We start from the raw sequence: 17,645 nt of genomic DNA, 5'->3' as shown, positions 1-17,645 counted from the left end.
GTCCAAAGTCATTATATACACCTACCAAAACAGATACCATTGAATCCAGGAATGCACCCTGTGGAAATTGTTCAACTTGCAGTTATGTCAAAATTAGACTTGTGCACGGCCGAAAAATTTGTTTAGTTTTGGTTCGGATCGATTTGGATGTTTTCGAATTTCTGTTCGGATCGATTCGAATTCGGAAAAATTTGAATGAATTCATTTCGAATTCGTTTCGGATTCATTCGGATTTGAATAAATTCAGCTGGATTCGGTTCGATTAGGAAATTCGGAATTTCGGTATGTGTTAGGTGGGATGTGCTGTGCATTAGACTAGTATTATGTACTGTATATTAGGTGTAATCCATAACAGAGTGATATAGCCTAATATACTGTACAGTACTAGTGTAATCCATGGCCACCCGAATGTAACGAATAAATCCGAACTAATTTGGATTTATTCGGTAGATTCGGTACTACCGTAATTCGGAAATTCAAATCGATCCGAAACTCTGAATTTAACAAATTCGTCCGCATTTCGATTCGGAACGAATCGAAACGCACATGTCTAGTCAAAATCATGAATTCCATAATAGATAAATCTGGTTACAAACATACAATGAAGCAACATTTTTCATGTACTATTGAGGAAGTAATATATATGCTAATATGCACTTGTTCCAAGTTATATGGGGGCATGACGTCACGTCAAGTCAGAACTCGAGACATGGAACATATACAGAAAAAATGCAGAAAAACATGAAAAAAAGGCAAAAAAAACAGTAGCCAGAAACTTTAAAAAATATCATCAGAGCAATCCAATAGCACTAAAATTCTCAGTACTACAAAAGATATCCTTAGGTATTAGAGGTGGTAATAATTGAAAAATCATTATTACGTGCAGAATTCAAATGGATTTATCTATTAGACAGTGTCAAACCCAAAGGATTAAATGATAATAACAACTATCATGTATATCTTTAAATACATAATATATCCATATTCCATCAAAAATAAGTTGTATAAAAATAGATCATAACATAAACACAACAATTTCAAAGAGAGAAAATTTAAAACACAAGTAGAGCATTTCACCCTATGGGGTAGATTTATTATAGTGCGAGCGGACATGATACGATGTAGCGTATCATGTCCGCTGCACATCGATAAATGCTGACAGCATACGCTGTCGGCATTTATCATTGCACCAGCAGTTCTTGTGAACTGCTTGTGCAATGCCGCCCCTGCAGATTCAGGGCCAATCGGCCGCTAGCAGGGGGTGTCAATCAACCCAATAGTATTCGATCGGGTTGGTTTCTGACCGCGGCCTCAGACCAGGCAGACAAGTTATGGAGCAGCGGTCTTTAGACCTCCTTGTCACAATTTATTTAACACAATTTATTTAACTCATCCACAGTAAATAGAAAGCACTTCTATAATCAACAAAATGTTTTTGCACAATAGTTTTTCCTACTAAAAAAAAATCACACAATAATGAAAAAAATAAATGTCACTTAGAGTTAGTCATATATTTTTTTTAATTAATCCTTCACTAAACATTAAAAGCACCTTTTGAAATAAATTTTCTCAATAACAACAGTATTAAAAATATCTCTCGAACATAACAAGAAATGATCAAATACAAAACATAAAGAATCTTTATATTATATTTGGAAAACACTTTAAATCACAAATGAGAAATATAATTAAAATGGAAGAATAAGAAAAATATAATTTACATGTCAAATCATGTAACTTAAAGGGACACTGAACCCAAATTTTTTTTTATGATTCAGATAGAGCATGCAAATTTAAGCTACTTTCTAATTTAATCCTATTATCAAATTTTCTTTGTTCTCTTGCTTTCTTTATTTAAAAAAGAAGGCATCTAAGCTATTGTTTTGGTTCAAGGCCATGGAAAGCACTTGTTTATTGGTGGGTGAATTTATACACTAATCAGCAAGAACAACACAGTGTGTTCATCAAAAATGGGCCGGCATCTAAACTTACATTCTTGCATTTCAAATAAAGATACCAAGAGAATGAAGAAAATTTGATAATAGGAGTAAATTAGAAAGTTGCTTACAATTGCATGCTCTATCTGAATCACAAAAGAAAACATTTGGGTTCAGTGTCCCTTTAATATTGCGAAATGCAATAGCATAAATACTTATTCAAATCACTGAGTAAAACTATCAATCGCAACATTTTAACATTTTGTGATCTAGCAACAACTTCATATAGCAATTAACAAGTGGCAACATTAAAATAACAGTGTCACTTTAAAATTAAAGTGCAATGTTACATCTTATAATTTAAACTGTTGCTATTTTGCTATTTAGCAACAACTTTTTACAGCAACCAGCAATAAAATTCAACACTTAGCAAACTTAAGATGAATGACACAAATCCTAGCCAATCATGAAAGAGCTGTCGCCCAATGAGCTTAAGGAGGAGGGAATGATATATCAGTAAATACTGGATAATTTGAGCCTCCCAGCCTTCCCTCTAAAGAAGTGTTAGTTAAACGTGAGTCAGGGGAGCCTCTAATGGAGTTAATCTCCATGTTTTAAATTGCTTGTCTAACAGTCAAGAACCTCATTATAGCAGTGGTTTGAACAGACAGATAAAATTAAATTCAGCTCCCGGATTGTAGGAGCTTAGTGGCTAGCATAGACTCATTTGATTCACTAGTGTGACTGATCCGACTCACAGAATTTCAATATATAGCACAAATATCACCACTGCACCAGATTATTCTACCAAGGCTGAGACAATGGGATAGATTTACCAAGCAGTGGATGCTCCAATCTACCCCAGATATTTCTGGCTCACCGGAAACTTAAGTTAAGTAGCAGCGGTCATAAGACTGCTGCTCCTTAAAGGGACACTAAACCCAATTTTTTTTCTTTCATGATTCAGATAGAGCATGCAATTTTAAGCAACTTTTTAATTTACTACTATTATTATTATTTTTTCGTTCTCTTGCTATCTTTATTTGAAAAAGAAGGCATCTAAGTTAAGGAGCCAGCTTATTTTTGGTTCAGTACCATTGACAGCACTTGTTTATTGGTGCTGTCCAATCAGCAAGGACAACCTAGGTTGTGAACCAAAAATAATTTTTTCTTTTAATCAGTTTAAATAAAGGTTACAGCTCCTGCACCTTTGTGGGTATGCTTTTCAACAAAAGATGCCAAGAGAACCAAATTAAATTATCAAAAATCAGATAACAGAAGTAGTTTGGAAAATTATATAGCTATATGATTTGATATATATATATTGGGGCATATTTATCAAGCTCCACTGCTCTATAATTTGTCCGCCTGCTCTGAGCGGCGGACAGAAATCAATTGATCTCTGGGGGTGACATTCCACCAGCAGTTCACAGTTCACCACCCTGCCATTTTCAGAATCCACCGGGATACAGCGAAGGAAAACAGAGCATTACAAAAAAAACTAAAACACCCTCAAGTAAAAAAAAAACACAAAACACACGCAATAAGTATGAAAAAAAAACACCTAACCGCCCTCAATAAGTATAACAAAAAAAATTAACTGCCCACAATAAGTATTTAAAAGAAAAAACTAAGCGCCCACAATAAGTATTTAAAAAAAACAACTAACCACCGGTATGAAGTATTAAGAAAAAAATAAACTAACCGCCCGCACAAAGTATTAAGGAAAAAAACAACAACTACCTAATAAAATTATTAACCCCTAAATCCGCAATCCCCAATATCGCAAACTACCTAATACATCATTTAGCCCCTAATCCGCCAACCCTCCAAAGCACATTAAACCTAATTTACCTATTTACTCCTACACTGCCAACCCCCACAATGCAAAAAACTAATTTAATGAGTAAGCCTCCTTACCTAACACCCCCTAAATTAACCCCTTAATTACAATAAAAATAAATTACTACATTACAATAAAAAAATTACATTACATTAATCTAATTACAGAAAATAAAAAAACGCTAACATTACAAAAAATAATAAACAACACTATCCAAAATAAAAAAATTAAACCTAATCCCTATGAAAATAAAAAAGCCCACCCAAAATAAACCCCCCACTAATCTAATGCTAACCTATCAATAGCCCTTAAAAGGGCTTTTTGTAGGGCATTGCCCTAAGTTTAACAGCTCTTTTACATTACAAATAAACCAACTCCCCACTAACAGTAAAACCCCCACCCACCAAACCCCCCAAAATAAAAAACCTAACACTAATAAAACTAATCTACCCATTGCCCTTAAAAGGGCATCCAGCTTTTTTTCCCACTGCCCTTAAAAAGGCATTCAGCTCTTTTGAGATTTGCTAAAAAAAAATCCTAATCTAAAAAAACAAAAAACCCCAAAAATTTAAAAAAAAAACTAACACTAAAGCCCCAAATAGATACTCACGGTTTCAGAAGTCCGGCGGAGAAGGTCTTCTTCCAGGTGGGTCCATCATCTTCATCCACAGCAAAGGAAGCACGGTGCGGAGGTCCGGAGCGGTCTTCCCAGAAGTGGTGATCCTCTGCGGCGCTCCTCGGTGGCGGTGGTCCTCGGCGAAGGCGTGGAGGTTCCTCTTCATGCAATCATCCGCCACACACTGAAGAAAGAATTGAAGGTACCCCATATTTATTGGGGTACCTTAAATTCCTATTGGCTGAAATTTTCAAAATCAGCCAATAGGATGAGAGCTACTGAAATCTTATTGGCTGATTTGAACAACCAATAGGATTTCAGTAGCTCTCATTTCATTGGCTGTTTTGAAAAATTCAGCAGCCAATAGAATGATTTTAGGATTTTAGTAGTTCTAAAAATTCAGCCAATAGGAATGCAAGGTACCCCAAATTGATTGTGGTACCTTGCATTCAATATTCAGTATACCATGGACATCTGATGAAGAGGAGCCTCGATGTCGCCGAGGAACACCGCTGCCGAGGACCGCCGCTGCCGAGAACCGCCGCTGCCGAGGACCACCCACGCCGCTGCCAAGGACTGCTGCTACCACCACAGGTGACCACCGCCGAGGATCGCCACATCTGGGAAGACCGCTCTGGACCTCCTCTCCGTGCCACCTTTGCTGTGGATGAAGATGATGGACCCACCTGGAAGAAGACCTTCTCCGCCGGACTTCTGAAACTGTGAGTACCTATTTGGGGCTTTTGTGTAAGTTTTTTTTTTTTGGGGGGGGGGTTGTTTTTTTAGATTAGTTTTTTTTTTGGCAAATCTCAAAAGAGCTGAATGCCCTTTTAAGGGCAGTGAAAAAGAGCTGTTTGTGGTATGTGCGGCCAAGTAGGCCAAATGTGTGGTGTAGGCACAGTAGAAGATGAGTTTCTGTGTTGGCAGGCCTCAGTTGTTCCTCAGCTGCATCCTACTATGGTGCGGTCTGTCTTTAAAAGTGTGGCCGTGAAGATCGGATGTGGCCTGTCTGCAATGGATTCGACCGTGGAGGTCGGATGCGGTGGATATACTGCCAAGTTTAGACTAGTGCAGATTGCGAGAGCAATAGGATGGCGGCTTTTTGCACCTTTAAGGAGTAGCTCCTAAGTCAGTACTGCCACAGCAAATCACACCAACATGGCCGGGATTAGGGAGAATCACCCAGATGATCACCTCTTGCTGGGAACCGGGAGTGGTTAGGAGCCTTGATGTCAAGGGAGAGAGGCACCCAGTGTAGCGCAGTGTGCCCCGAGGTCCGAAGATGCATGCAGGAACCAGGAGCCCCCCTCAAGGCCTCTGCGATCGTCAGCGCCAACAACCGGGAGATCCCGCAGCCTCGGAGCCTCCGAGGTCAAGCAGGAAGACGATCAGGTAGTTTTCTTGTCCTCCGGACGTCTGTCTATGGTGGCCCTTCTCAGTCTGCAGCGAGTGTTGTACTTCTAGCTGTCTCCTACTGCCAGGATAGGTTAAGCAACAATGCCTTTGTAGAATTGGTTAGGGTAGCCACTCATATTACTAGAAACACCCTTGGGACGTTAGTTTTAGCCCAAAAATTGGGTATTTTGATGTTTAATAGCTCTGGTTCACGGAGCTCTTAAAAAATGCAGCCGCTCTGTTCGGTGGTTAACTCCGCCCCACGTAATACTTTTTTTTAATATAATTTAAAATTACATGTTTATTGTGAAATTTTATTCTAGTCCTAACACTTTACCAAGTTCACGCTAATTCTTTTAGCACTATTTTTGCTTTAGCTTGAGTGCAACCTATAAATTTCAACTTGTAATATGAGCAATGTTTAGTGCAGTCATTATATCCATTGAAAGAATAGGGCGCACTAAAGGGATGTCTGCTGTGCTGAACCTTCTCTGGCAATTTAGTTTTACCATGGACTTGTAATATCAATTTGCACACTAATTTTAGTGTGGTCCAGTGGTAGTGATATTGCACCCTTCCTCTGTGTTATTGTTTGAGCGAGGCCGAGTACAAAATAATTGGCCATGAATTATTAGTTGTGCTCAAATTGTAATCTAGGCCATTGATTGTATACTTTATCTGTCCCTAATTGTCATTAGAAGAATGTTTCAACATAGTGGATCATGGAAACCTCACAAGCTTAAAGGGACATGAAACCCCAAAAAATATTTCTTGATTCAGATAGAACATGGAATTTTTAACAACTTTCTAATTAACTTCTTCTATATCATTTGTTTCATTCTCTTGATATCATTTGTTTAAGGAGCAGCAATGCACTACTATTTTTTAACTGAACACATGGGTGAGCTAATGACAGTCGTTATATATCTGCAGCCACCAATCAGCAGCTAGAACCTAGGTTCTTTGCTGCTTCTGAGCTTACCTAGATAAACCTTTCAGCAAAGGCTATCTATAGAAGGAAGCAAATTAAATAATAGAAGTAAATTGGAAAGTTGTTTAAAATCGTATTCTTTATCCAAATCATGTAATAAAATTTTTGGGTTTCATGTCCCTTTAAAGGGACATTGTACACTAGATTTTACATTTGCATAAATGTGTACAGGATCCATTTATATAGTCCATCTGGGGGTGTTTTTGTAAAAATGTATAGTTTTGCTGTTTTTTAGAACTCCTAACCAAGCCCCAAAGTTTTAGATGTATACTGATGTATACAGATTTCACATTACATCTGTTTGTATAATGGGTTTATTCATATGCAGAGGAAGGGGGAGGGTCTGCTCTCAGCCCCTTTCTGTGGGTATTCCAGACTAATCTCATCAACAGTGCTAAATTGGCAGGAGCTTCTAAGTAAGTTTTTAAAAAAAGTTTTTATACTGGATTATTATATCAGTATCTGTGCATATTATTCTTTATAGTAGTGTCTATTACATATAGTTAAAATAAAATTGGTGTATACTGTCCCTTTAAAAGGACAGTCTACTCCAGAATTGTTATTGTTTAGTAAGATAGATTATCCCTTTATTTACCACTCCCCAGTTTTGCATATCCAACACTGTTGTATTAATATACTTTTTACCTCTGTGATTAAATTATATCTAAGCCTCTGCAGACTGCCCCCTTGTTTCAGTTCTTTGTCAGACATTTTAGCCAATCAGTGCTCTATCATAAGTAACTCCACAGGTGTGAGCACAATGTTATCTATATGTCACACATGAACTAATGCCCTATAGCTGTGAAAAATGTCAAATGCATTCAGATAAGAGGTGGCCTTCAAGGGCTTAGAAATTAGCAAATGAAAGAGGAAATCTATAGCGACTGCAATCGGGCCCGGCAGGTCCAACCCTAAGGGGGGCCCCAGCTTCAGCACAACAAACTTTTTTTTTTTTTTCGGCGGCTGCGGGTGCTGCACACGTACAGTTTTAAATCAGAGCATTGCGGCGGGTTACCATGGCAACACTCTGAAACATCTCCTCCTGAGCGGGAAAGGAGGCAGGAGTTGTCTGCGTGAATGCAACCAGTAAGTAACACTGCCGCAGTTAAAGCCTAGTGAAACTGTGAATGGAAGGAAGAGCCAAGCAAGTGCACATTGCATTGCTAAACCTAGCTGTCTACTCGATCATTGCGACCCCATAACTTCACTGCAGCACACCATTGTGCAACAACCATCCATCACATCTACTTTATTTTAAGGGGCTAGTATACTGGTCCTCCAAGCAACACCACAAGGAGCCGTTAGATCAGGTTATCAGTGTACAGCTGTGACACTTTGCACCTACTCATTCCTGCTGTCCTGGCTACTACCATCCCATGTAGCACAACATTGCACCTCTGTCTCCACAACTACCCTGTTCCCTCTCACTGCCGGCTGCGCTATCTTTGCTCTCAGTGCTGCTGCCTGCTCAACAACTGCGTGTCAGTCACACCCGGTAAGTGACACACTGTCAGATACAGAGAGCCCACACTGGCGGACCCCGGACTCCTTTTCAGGGTCACAAAGCAGCAGTATCAACTTATGAGCTCATCTGGTGGCCGTAGCAGGGACATGCCTTATCCCCTCCACAAGAGGGGCAGTTAATCTTATGCATCTGATCCTGCAGGCGCCCCTTTAGCTTGCCGCTTCCCACCATCTTTCCCTCTTCCACCGGTGCTACCTCTCAGTAGAATGACCGTGCATACTAAAAGCATGTATAGTGAGGAGCCGCACATTACATCCTGAGACCGCGGCAGTTCTGGCATATTATTCTGGAGGCCTTCCTGCAGTCGCTACCGTGGGTTAAATAGAGGCAGCTTTGGGGGAAGTGGGAAAGATGGTGGGAAGCAAAAAGCTAAAGTGGCTGCGAGATCAGATTTGTAAGAGGAAACACATTTCTTGTGGAGGGGATAGTGCTTCTCCCTGCTAGCATTCACTTGAACACACAAACACTGCAGATGAGGTCCCTGGGAACATATATTGTGGCTCACTGAGAAGGACACCCCCACCCCCCGAACCCACCCAAAAAAATGTGAATTTGATACATATTTTTTTCCCAACATAATAATATCAAAATTAAACTTTTATGTTTTAGATAGAGCATGCAATTTTAAACAAATTTCTAATTTACATCTATTATCTAATTTGATTTGTTTTCTTTTTTTTGATAATGTGACACACAAAAATACACAATATGTATATTCGCACTATGAACAACAAGTCTAGTGAGGAGCTGCACATTACAACCCACAGCAGCGACTGCAGGGCAGCAGGGCTGGTATATTATTCTTGAGGCCTACCTGCATCCGCTACTGTGGGCTGTGGGTGTAAGTTGTTTAAAGGGACACTGAACCCAAAAATTTCCTTTCATGATTCAGATAGAACATGCAATTTTAAGCAACTTTCTAATTTACTCCTATTATCAATGTTTCTTCGTTCTCTTGCTATCTTCATATAAAAAAGAAGGTATCTAAGCTTTTTTTCTTGGTTCGGCACTCTGGACAGCAGTTTTTTGATTGGTGGATGAATTTATCCACCAATCAGCAAGGACAACCTAGGTTGTTCACCAAAAATGGTCTGGCATCTAAACTTACATTCTTGCATTTCAAATAAAGATTCCAAGAGAATGAAGAAACATTAATAATAGGAGTAAATTAGAAAGTTGCTTAAAATTACATGCTCTATCTGAATCACAAAAGAAAAAATTTGGGTTCAGTGTCCCTTTAAAATGACATTCAAGATCTATTTTTTATAGGTTTTATATACATATACAGTATATATATATATATATATATACAGGTATATATATGTGTGTGTGTGTGTGTCTCTCTCTCTCATATATATATATATATGTGTGTGTGTGTGTGTGTGTGTAATATCTATGTATCTATCTATAATATACCCTGACAAAATACCTGACTCCTAGATTTTTGGGCTGGCTCCTAGATTTTAAACGTATTTGTCAAGCACTAGGTTAATCTATACTTCATAAAGAAAAATACTCATTTGCTTTTTTACATCTGTACTGTTTATAATAAGTAAAATGCTTTATTTTCTGTGCTGCTGTTTCCCCACAAACATCTTGTTGATTTATCTATCTCATTCCTTGCAATTTTATAGTTCCGGCTATGACAGGAGGTTGCTACTGCTTCAGTAACTGTAGTTATTTATTGTAATATGCTATTATTGGCCTTCAAAATGACAGTACTTATCATATAGAATCCCATATTGATGACCAGGGGCAGTTTAGATCTCTCTAGGGAAAGCTCAGACATATTTACTGCAGCACTGTATTGCTGGTGATTTTTTTGTTGTGAATTATATTTAATATAGCTATGACATCTACATATTTGAATGTATAAATTCTGTTTCTAATTTTAAAAAAAAATTAAGTGAAAGTGGGAGGGGCTAGCTTGTTAACACAGTTAAAAATGTATGCAAGAGAGAATTAAAACTCAAAGAAGTGCTTTATTCCTAATTCTTTTTTGAAAACGTGGTAACTCCGCTCAGCATATCTCAAAATATTTTCATGTAAGGACACAGGACAGTCCATAAGGGGTTGGGTATGTGCTTGCCAGGAAAGGAGTCTGTTCTGTCCAGGGGCTTGCCTAGACCAGATAAGCCAGACTACACTTGTGTGAAACCTTGTGATCCTTAATAGATATATAGGGGCATATGTATCAATGTGCGAGCAGACATGATACGAAGTAGCGTATCATGTCCGCTGCACATCGATAAATGCTGACAGCATACGCTGTCGCCATTTATCATTGCACCAGCAGTTCTTGTGAACTGCTGGTGCAATGCCGCCCCCTGCAGATTGGCCGCTAGCAGGGGGTGTCAATCAACCCGATCGTATCCGATCGGGTTGATTTCTGTCCGCGGAGAAGTTATGGAGCAGCGGTCTTTAGACCGCAGTTTCATAACTTCTGTTTCTGGTGAGCCTGATAAATATGCTTCATAGAATATAAACCAAAATAAATAAATATATATATACAGATCTATCTATATGGGTTGTTTATGTTTAGTGTCTTGTGTATTTATTGCAAGATGACATAACAGGGTGGTAGCACTATTATGTGTTTAATGTGGTTAAGACTCCTTCCTTGTACTGTTTACACCAAATAGAAACATGTTTATAGGAATTATTATTTTTCTGTAGCAAGTATCTGTACATAGCTTACACATATAAATATAACATATAAAGGCTATAAATTAAACGGACATGAAACCAATTTTTCTTCTGTTAAGTGTGATCAGTCCACGGGTCATCATTACTTCTGGGATATTACTCCTCCCCAACAGGAAGTGCAAGAGGATTCACCCAGCAGAGCTGCATATAGCTCCTCCCCTCTACGTCACTCCCAGTCATTCTCTTGCACCCAACGACTAGATAGGATGTGTGAGAGGACTATGGTGATTATACTTAGTTTTATATCTTCAATCAAAAGTTTGTTATTTTAAAATAGCACCGGAGTGTGTTATTACCTCTCTGGCAGAGTTTGAAGAAGAATCTACCAGAGTTTTGCTATGATTTTAGCCGGAGTAGTTAAGATCATATTGCTGTTCTCGGCCATCTGAGGAGTGAGGTAAACTTCAGATCAGGGGACAGCGGGCAGATGAATCTGCATAGAGGTATGTAGCAGTTTTTATTTTCTGACAATGGAATTGATGAGAAAATCCTGCCATACCGATATAATGTCATGTATGTATACTTTACACTTCAGTATTCTGGGGAATGGTACTTCACTAGAATTACACTGTAAGAAATACATAAAGCTGTTTAATAACTAGAGATTATGTTTAACGTTTTTGCTGGAATGTAAAATCGTTTTCATTTGCTGAGGTACTGTGTGAATAAATGTTTGGGCATTATTTTTCCACTTGGCAGTTGCTTAATCTGTTTTTCTGACAGTTTCTGTTCTCCCTCACTGCTGTGTGTGAGGGGGAGGGGCCGTTTTTTGGCGCTTTTACTATGCATCAAATATTTCAGTCAGCAACTCATTGTATTCCCTGCATGATCCGGTTCATCTCTACAGAGCTCAGGGGTCTTCAAAACTTATTTTGAGGGAGGTAATTTCTCTCAGCAGAGCTGTGAGAATTATAGTTTGACTGAGATAAAAAACGTTTATTCTGTAATTTGTTTCCTGCTTTCAGAATTTGTTATCTTTGCTAATGGGATTAAACCTTTGCTAAAGTTGTGTTGTTTACAAGGATTGAGGCTATAACTGTTTCAATTTATTAATTTTCAACTGTCATAGATCTTCTGTGCTTCTTAAAGGCACAGTACGTTTTAATATTATTCTAATTGAATTGTATTTCCAAGTTGCAAGTTTATTTGCTAGTGTGTTAAACATGTCTGATTCAGAGGATGATACCTGTGTCATTTGTTGCAATGCCAAAGTGGAGCCCAATAGAAATTTATGTACTAACTGTATTGATGCTACTTTAAATAAAAGTCAATCTGTACAAATTGAACAAATTTCACCAAACAACGAGGGGAGAGTTATGCCGACTAACTCGCCTCACGTGTCAGTACCTACATCTCCCGCTCAGAGGGAGGTGCGTGATATTGTAGCGCCGAGTACATCTGGGCGGCCATTACAAATCACATTACAGGATATGGCTACTGTTATGACTGAGGTTTTGGCTAAATTACCAGAACTAAGAGGTAAGCGTGATCACTCTGGGGTGAGAACAGAGTGCGCTGATAATATTAGGGCCATGTCAGACACTGCGTCACAGGTGGCAGAACATGAGGACGGAGAACTTCATTCTGTGGGTGACGGTTCTGATCCAAACAGACTGGATTCAGATATTTCAAATTTTAAATTTAAACTGGAAAACCTCCGTGTATTACTAGGGGAGGTGTTAGCGGCTCTGAATGATTGTAACACAGTTGCAATACCAGAGAAAATGTGTAGGTTGGATAAATATTTTGCGGTACCGACGAGTACTGAGGTTTTTCCTATACCTAAGAGACTTACTGAAATTGTTACTAAGGAGTGGGATAGACCCGGTGTGCCGTTCTCACCCCCTCCGATATTTAGAAAAATGTTTCCAATAGACGCCACCACAAGGGACTTATGGCAAACGGTCCCTAAGGTGGAGGGAGCAGTTTCTACCTTAGCTAAGCGTACCACTATCCCGGTGGAGGATAGCTGTGCTTTTTCAGATCCAATGGATAAAAAGTTAGAGGGTTACCTTAAGAAAATGTTTGTTCAACAAGGTTTTATATTGCAACCCCTTGCATGCATTGCGCCGATCACGGCTGCAGTGGCATTCTGGATTGAGTCTCTGGAAGAGAACATTGGTTCAGCTACTCTGGACGACATTACGGACAGGCTTAGAGTCCTTAAACTATCTAATTCATTCATTTCGGAGGCCGTAGTACATCTTACTAAACTTACGGCGAAGAATTCAGGATTCGCCATTCAGGCACGCAGGGCGCTGTGGCTAAAATCCTGGTCAGCTGATGTTACTTCTAAGTCTAAATTGCTTAATATACCTTTCAAAGGGCAGACCTTATTCGGGCCCGGGTTGAAAGAGATTATCGCTGACATTACAGGAGGTAAAGGCCATGCCCTGCCTCAGGACAAAGCCAAAGCCAAGACTAGACAGTCTAATTTTCGTTCCTTTCGTAATTTCAAAGCAGGAGCAGCATCAACTTCCTCTGCACCAAAACAGGAAGGAGCTGTTGCTCGCTACAGACAAGGCTGGAAACCTAACCAGTCCTGGAACAAGGGCAAGCAGACTAGGAAACCTGCTGCTGCCCCTAAAACAGCATGAATTGAGGGCCCCCGATCCGGGATCGGATCTAGTGGGGGGCAGACTTTCTCTCTTCGCCCAGGCTTGGGCAAGAGATGTTCAGGATCCCTGGGCGCTAGAGATAATATCTCAGGGATACCTTCTGGACTTCAAATACTCTCCTCCAAGAGAGAGATTTCATCTGTCAAGATTGTCAACAATCCAGACAAAGAAAGAGGCGTTTCTACGCTGCGTACAAGAGCTCTTGTTAATGGGAGTAATCCATCCAGTTCCACGATCGGAACAGGGACAGGGGTTTTACTCAAATCTGTTTGTGGTTCCCAAAAAAGAGGGAACTTTCAGACCAATCCTGGACTTAAAGATCCTAAACAAATTCCTAAGAGTTCCATCGTTCAAGATGGAGACTATTCGGACAATTTTACCTATGATCCAAGAGGGTCAATACATGACCACTGTAGATTTAAAAGATTCTTACCTTCACATACCGATTCACAAAGATCATTATCGGTACCTAAGGTTTGCCTTCCTAGACAGGCATTACCAGTTTGTGGCTCTTCCATTCGGATTGGCTACAGCTCCAAGAATCTTCACAAAGGTTCTGGGTGCTCTTCTGGCGGTACTAAGACCGCGGGGAATCTCGGTAGCTCCATACCTAGACGACATTCTGATACAAGCTTCAAGCTTTCAAACTGCCAAGTCTCATACAGAGTTAGTGCTGGCATTTCTAAGGTCACATGGATGGAAGGTGAACGAAAAGAAAAGTTCACTCGTTCCACTCACAAGAGTTCCCTTCCTGGGGACTCTTATAGATTCTGTAGAAATGAAGATTTACCTGACAGAGGACAGGCTAACAAGACTTCAAAGTGCTTGCCGCACCCTTCATTCCATTCAACACCCGTCAGTGGCTCAATGCATGGAGGTAATCGGCTTAATGGTAGCGGCAATGGACATAGTACCCTTTGCACGCTTACACCTCAGACCACTGCAACTGTGCATGCTAAGTCAGTGGAATGGGGATTACTCAGACTTATCCCCTTCTCTGAATCTGGATCAAGAGACCAGAAATTCTATTCTATGGTGGCTTTCTCGGCCACATCTGTCCAGGGGGATGCCATTCAGCAGACCAGACTGGACAATTGTAACAACAGACGCCAGCCTTCTAGGTTGGGGTGCCGTCTGGAATTCTCTGAAGGCTCAGGGACAATGGAGTCAGGAGGAGAGTCTCCTGCCAATAAACATTCTGGAATTGAGAGCAGTTCTCAATGCCCTCCTGGCTTGGCCCCAGTTGACAACTCGGGGGTTCATCAGGTTTCAGTCGGACAACATCACGACTGTAGCTTACATCAACCATCAGGGAGGGACAAGAAGCTCCCTAGCTATGATGGAAGTATCAAAGATAATTTGCTGGGCAGAGTCTCACTCTTGCCACCTGTCAGCAATCCACATCCCGGGAGTGGAGAACTGGGAGGCGGATTTCTTAAGTCGTCAGACTTTTCATCCGGGGGAGTGGGAACTTCATCCGGAGGTCTTTGCCCAAATACTTCGACGTTGGGGCAAACCAGAGATAGATCTCATGGCGTCTCGACAGAACGCCAAGCTTCCTCGTTACGGGTCCAGATCCAGGGATCCAGGAGCAGTCCTGATAGATGCTCTGACAGCACCTTGGGACTTCAGGATGGCTTACGTGTTTCCACCCTTCCCGTTGCTTCCTCGATTGATTGCCAGAATCAAACAAGAGAGAGCATCAGTGATTCTAATAGCACCTGCGTGGCCACGCAGGACTTGGTATGCAGACCTGGTGGACATGTCATCCTGTCCACCTTGGTCTCTACCTCTTAAACAGGACCTTCTGATACAGGGTCCCTTCAAACATCAAAATCTAACTTCTCTGAAGCTGACTGCTTGGAAATTGAACGCTTGATTTTATCAAGACGTGGATTTTCTGAGTCAGTTATTGATACCTTAATACCGGCTAGGAAACCTGTTACCAGAAAGATTTACCATAAGATATGGCGTAAATACCTATATTGGTGTGAATCCAAAGGTTACTCTTGGAGTAAGGTTAGGATTCCTAGGATATTGTCTTTTCTACAAGAAGGTTTAGAAAAGGGTTTATCTGCTAGTTCATTAAAGGGACAGATCTCAGCTCTGTCCATTCTGTTACACAAACGTCTGTCAGAAGTTCCTGACGTCCAGGCTTTTTGTCAGGCTTTGGCCAGAATTAAGCCTGTGTTTAAAACTGTTGCTCCACCATGGAGTTTAAACCTTGTTCTTAATGTTTTACAGGGCGTTCCGTTTGAACCCCTTCATTCCATTGATATAAAGTTGTTATCTTGGAAAGTTCTATTTTTAATGGCTATTTCCTCGGCTCGAAGAGTCTCTGAATTATCAGCCTTACATTGTGATTCTCCTTATTTGATTTTTCATTCGGATAAGGTAGTCCTGCGTACTAAACCTGGGTTCTTACCTAAGGTAGTTACTAACAGGAATATCAATCAAGAGATTGTTGTTCCTTCTTTATGCCCAAATCCTTCTTCAAAGAAGGAACGTCTACTGCACAACCTGGATGTAGTCCGTGCTCTAAAATTTTACTTACAGGCAACTAAGGAATTTCGACAAACGTCTTCTCTGTTTGTCATTTACTCTGGGCAGAGGAGAGGTCAAAAAGCTTCCGCTACCTCTCTTTCTTTTTGGCTTCGTAGCATAATTCGTTTAGCTTATGAGACTGCTGGACAGCAGCCTCCTGAAAGAATTACAGCTCATTCTACTAGAGCTGTGGCTTCCACTTGGGCCTTCAAGAATGAGGCCTCTGTTGAACAGATTTGCAAGGCTGCAACTTGGTCTTCGCTTCATACTTTTTCCAAATTTTACAAATTTGACACTTTTGCTTCATCAGAGGCTATTTTTGGGAGAAAGGTTCTTCAGGCAGTGGTTCCTTCTGTATAAAGAGCCTGCCTATCCCTCCCGTCATCCGTGTACTTTTGCTTTGGTATTGGTATCCCAGAAGTAATGATGACCCGTGGACTGATCACACTTAACAGAAGAAAACATAATTTATGCTTACCTGATAAATTCCTTTCTTCTGTAGTGTGATCAGTCCACGGCCCGCCCTGTTTTTAAGGCAGGTAAATATTTTTTAATTTATACTCCAGTCACCACTTCACCCTTGGCTTTTCCTTTCTCGTTGGTCCTTGGTCGAATGACTGGGAGTGACGTAGAGGGGAGGAGCTATATGCAGCTCTGCTGGGTGAATCCTCTTGCACTTCCTGTTGGGGAGGAGTAATATCCCAGAAGTAATGATGACCCGTGGACTGATCACACTACAGAAGAAAGGAATTTATCAGGTAAGCATAAATTATGTTTTTCTTATTTCTCTATTCAGATAGTGCATACAATTTTAAACAGAAAAATACAGGTGTTTTAGTGTAGCGCTAGTTGAAACCCTTTCTACATATACTTCCCTGTTCTCACAACAGAAAAAAGTGATTTTTTTGGATAGAAAATGGTGTGTATGTGCGCTAGAAGAAAGCTATAAGGTTAACTATACTTACATTATCAAATTTGCTTCTTTCTCTTTGTATCCTTTGTTTAATGAGCAGCAATGCATTACTGTGAGCTCGATGAACACATTAGCATATGAGCCTCTGAATACCAAGAGAACTAAGCAAATTTGATGATAAAAGTTGGAAAGTTGTTTAAAATGACATGCTCTATCTGAATCATGAAAGTTTAATTTGACTAGACTGTCCCTTTAAGGATTTAAGAATTTAATTACAAGAAAATGGGAAAACATAAATAGTAAAATATTCAAATTATATTAAAAAATGTTTCCATGCATATTTAATTATTTATATTACAAACTCAAATAGATAGAGAATATAATTATGAACAACTTTCTGTTATCACATTTGCTTCATTCTCTTATTATCCTTTGTGGAAAAGCACAACTAGGTAGACTCAGGAGCTGTGAGCCTATTGGTTGCAGCACATTCATACCTCTTAAAATATGTATAATTTAGGGTTTATAGTTTTGTGTAAAAAACAAACAAACAGTTT

Source organism: Bombina bombina, chromosome 3, assembly GCF_027579735.1.
Source record: "Bombina bombina isolate aBomBom1 chromosome 3, aBomBom1.pri, whole genome shotgun sequence".
Taxonomy (NCBI): Eukaryota; Metazoa; Chordata; class Amphibia; order Anura; family Bombinatoridae; genus Bombina; species Bombina bombina.
Note: the sequence above shows the minus strand (reverse complement) of the source record.